This window comes from Poromitra crassiceps (assembly GCF_964638095.1).
Source record: "Poromitra crassiceps genome assembly, contig: HAP1_SCAFFOLD_264, whole genome shotgun sequence".
NCBI lineage: Eukaryota > Metazoa > Chordata > Actinopteri > Beryciformes > Melamphaidae > Poromitra > Poromitra crassiceps.
In genome coordinates, this window is record NW_028152133.1 from 242,755 (window position 1) to 247,500 (window position 4,746).

Genomic DNA, 4,746 nt, shown 5'->3' on the forward strand with positions numbered 1-4,746 from the left:
CATGTCATGTGCATACGTTAGACGTGTTCAGACATTTTAAATTCGACGTATTTGACATGCAGGTGCAAATAGCATGTTTAAACATACAATTAACATTAGGCATTGTGCATACGTTGGACGTGTTCAGACATTTTAAATTCGACGTATTTGACATACAGGTGCAAATAGCATGTACCTTATTAAACATACAATTAAACATTAGGCATACATAATGGTAGCAGCTGCAGTACGGTACGGTACGACTACTACACTATTTGTGTATGTTAAGGAGTCTCGTGGCCTGCGGGAAGAAACTGTTCCTCAAGCGATTTGTGCGTGCTTTTGGAACCCTGTATCTCCTCCCTGAGGGTAGCAGGGAGAACAGGCTGTTGTGGGGATGGTTTGTGTCTTTGATGATCTTCAGGGACCTCCTGAGGCACCGCTGGTTATACAGTTCATGCAGATCTGGCAACTCATCTCCTGTTACGTGCTGGGCCGCGTGCCTCACCCTCCGTAGCGCCCTGCGGTCCATGGCGGTACAGTTCCCGTACCAGGCGGTGAAGCAGCCAGTCAGCAGGCTTGCAATGTTGCCTCTGTAGAAGTCCCTGAGGATTTCTTTCCTTAGCCCAAATTTCTTCAGGCGCCTGAGTCCGTGTATTCGCTGTTGGGCCTTTTTGACAACAGTGGCGGTGTGGCCGGCCCAGGTCAGGTCCTGGTGGATGTTGACTCCCAGGTACTTGAAGCTGTCCACCCTTTCCACCACTGCGCCGTTGATGGTGATTGGGGGGTGTGCGCCCCCCCCTCTCCTGTAGTCCACAATTATCTCCTTGGTCTTGGAGACGTTCAGAGAGAGGTGGTTGTCCTGGCACCATTGTTCCAGGACCCTCACCTCCTCTCTGTAGGCCGTCTCGTCGTCCCCTGAGATCAGCCCCACGACTGCTGTGTCGTCTGCAAACTTCACAATGGAGTTTGAAGTTTGAGTCGCCACGCAGTCGTGGGTGTAGAGGTCGTACCAGAAGGGGCTGGAGACGCACCCCTGGGGCGCTCCTATGCTGATGGTCAGTGGGGAGGAGGTGAGGTTGCCCACCCTCACCACCTGGCGGCGGTCTGTTAGGAAATCCAGGATCCAGTCGCACATTGCCGTGTTTAGTCCCAGATCCCTGAGTTTGCTTACCAGCCTGGAGGGTACTATGGTGTTGAATGCTGAGCTGTAGTCCACGAACAGCATTCTTACATAGGTGTAAGAATGGTGTGGAGCACGTGTGCTACTGCATCCGCTGTGCTCCTGTTGGGGCGGTATGCAAATTGTAGCGGGTCGTGGTCCGGCGGGAGTGTGCGGGAAGTTGCTAGCATGTTAGCTTAGCATTACCTTAGCATAAAAAAAAAGATAAAAAAAAGTTAGCTTAGCATTAGCAAAAAAAAAAAAAAAAAAAAAAAAAAAAACACCAAGTACTTTTCCCATACAAAAAAAAAAAAAAGTCTCTTAGCCGTTTCACCAAACGACTCCAATCAACCCAATTCATGCTCATATGACACCCCCCCAACAACCCATATGCAAAACAGCCTAGGGTTGGCCAAAATGCCATGTTCAAAGCCTATTTACACCCACTTTCGGTCACTTCCGGCGGAAGCCCCGCCCATATTCGGGACCAGCGCATAAAACTACATAAGACTACATGTCTAACTTCCTAACCCTAGTTCCAACTTAGCCCTTCAACATGGGTGAACGGTCTACAACCCTAACAACCTAGTGCAAATTTCAGCTAGGGTTGTCAATTAACTCCCCTGGACCACCTGGAGCTATAATTTCAATTGGAGCATGTAGCCCTCCTATAGGAGAGTAGATCCTGAGAAAAGATTAGCCAAAGTCCCCTCCCCCTAGGCAGGGGGGCGGTCCAATCGTTTAAAAATGTTGAAAATAGGGGTGCTAATAACTCCTAAAGTAAAAGGACTAGAAGGCTGTCCTTTCTTGGGGGAACTCCTCTCACACCCCTCTTCCCGCCGACAAAAAATGGGAGGTCAAAACGCCCCCTAAAAATCGGAAGTCGCGTTTCGGCCATTTCCCTTGCTTTTTGGCCAAAATGAAGTCGGTTTTCGGGCTCCTCGCCAAAAATGGAGTCCTTAGAGTACCTACATGGCTATAAAAAAAAAAAAAAAAAAATTTGAAAAAAAAAAAAAAAAAAAAAAAAAAAAAAATCAAACCTGAATAACTCCTAGGGGAAGTAACTTCAAGGTGTAATTTTTTTTGTGGGAACTCCTCTCACACTCCTCTTTCAGCCCCCAAAAAATGGGAGGTCAAAACGGAACTTTTTTTCTTTACAAAAAAAATGTCGTATCTTTATATTCACTAAAATTCAGTAATTGAAGCTACAACCAAAATGACGGTTTGAGCATGTACTAGGGGTTGTCAACATACACTGTAGCCAAAATTTCGGCTCAAGGTTGAGTGGAACTGTGTCCCTGGCCCAAAAAGAGATGTAAATTTTGCAGGATTTCGTAATTTCGTGCGTTTTCTTATTTTTTTCAACTCTGCGGGACCACAGCTCGCTCAGCGTAGCTCCGATTAGCCTACCCTTTGCTGAGAGTAGGCTTTAGACTGTCTCCTACGTGTCCAGCAACTTTGAAAGGGCTAGCTTCAATTACTGATTTTTACTGAATTGTTGCATCCGACATCCGTCTTTTTTTTTTTTTTTCCAAAAAACCAAAGTTATTCCAAATGACACCAAACTCGTGATGAGGGGGGAGGGGTGGCAGGGGAGGAGGGGGGGGTGATGGGGGGAGGGAGGTGGCAGGGGGGGGCGGAGAGGGGGGGTGGTGGTGGGGGGGAGGGGAGGGTGGGGGGGAGGAGAGGGTGGGAGGTGATGGGGGGGAGGGAGTGGGAGAGGGCTGGGAGAGGGGGGATGGGAGGCGCTCTGCCAGAGGGGTCGAACCTAGCGTAGAACGCGTTGAGTTCGTCCGGTAGGGTGGGTGATGTGCTGGGGTTCTGTCGTTTCACCTCTTTGAAGTCTGTAGCAGCATGGAGGCCTTTCCACAGGTGTCTGGGGTTGTTGGTGTCCAGTTTTGACTCCAGCTGCCTTCCATAGTCTCTCTGTGCTTTTTTAATAGCGGTCCGGAGGGCATATTGTGCCTGCTTGTATTGTTCTGGTGTGCCTGAACTGAAGGTGGTGGTCCTGGCGTGTAGGGCAGCCCTGACCTCGCTGTTGATCCAGGGCTTTTGGTTTGGCATTATTTTTACTTTCTTTGTGGGGACTATGTCGTTGGTACACTTCTTAATGAAGCATGACACCGTCTCTGCGTACGCGCCCAGGTCTCCTGCCGCTCTGAACTCCTCCCATGCTACTTGGTCAAAACAGTCCCTCAGGATGTCGTCCTGAGGTCCCCACATGCCACCAGGGCTACTTACTATCTAAATTGATCTCAGAAGGGTGGGGGGTGACGCCCCTTGGCCTCGCCCACTTCCATTTAAGGTTATCATTGTAGTTCAGGACCTCCGGCTGAACACACGTGCAAAGAATTTAGTCATTCTCTCCATCCGCATCAATGTTATGGCAAATTAGCTGTTCCCCGGCCTTCTGAGCGACCCTGATTGGCTCTCATCTTGGCATGGCTTAACAGAATGAGGCGATATTCGCTACACTAGTTCAGGACCTCCGGCTGAACACACGTGCAAAATTTTTTGTCATTCTATCCATCCGCTGCAATGTTATGACAAATTAGCTGTACCCCGGCCTTCTGAGCGACCCTGATTGGCTCTCATTTTGGCATGGCTTAACGGAATGAGGCGATATTCGCTACACTAGTTCAGGACCTCCGGCTGAACACACGTGCAAAAACTTTAGTCATTCTATGCATCCACTGCAATGTTATGGCCTTAAAGCTGTGTCCGCTTCTGTCAAAGTCACCTTTGTGTCATTTACCACAATTCTGTAAAAATCAGTAATTGAAAATAGCACGAAAACAACTCTTTGACAATGTACTATGGGTTCTCTAGTTACACCTTGATTGTTCTGAGTAGCCTACACTGCCCCGCCCCCAAGTAGCGAGACGGAACCCCACGTGCAGCTTCAATTAAGTACTGCAGCTGAACTCATTTTTTGCATCTAGTCTATTGAGGGTAATCTTCAGCCACATCAATCACATGGTTTCCTTCCGGTGTGCAGGGACCATATTTTCCATTGGGTAATGTGGGACGTGTGTAACACAGGTGAATTGAACATTCTGCCATATACACACTCACCTATCCACAGTCCTGTATAATGATTGGACAAGCAAAACTGTCAACTCAAACACCTGAGCCAATCGGCTGCAGGCTCTTCAGTCCTGCACCCGCCCCCTTTTCTTGGTCTGGGAAGAGGAAATCACTGCCTCACTCTCTCACTCACACCTGCTGAGAGCAGACCCCACACCTTGATGCAAGCAGGCCACAAACCTTGACTCATGTTCACGTTGACTGACATTGGACATTTGGAACCTGAATATTGGAAACTGGATGCAACACTGCTTTTTACACCACATGGGTGAGTGCATCCTCATTACAGAAAGCATGGAAATCTTCTGCCATCATTGCTAAAACCAGCAATGATAAATGCTAAGCTACATGCCAAGATAAATGCTAAGCTACCATGCCAACTACAGCCTTCACTATATATGCAAATTGTAATCAAGCCATCACTCAACAGTGTCTGATCTGAGGAACTGCTGCTGTTGTGGAGGAAACCGTGCATGCGAATACTGGATGGGCTTCATAGCTGGAGCTAAATGGATGGC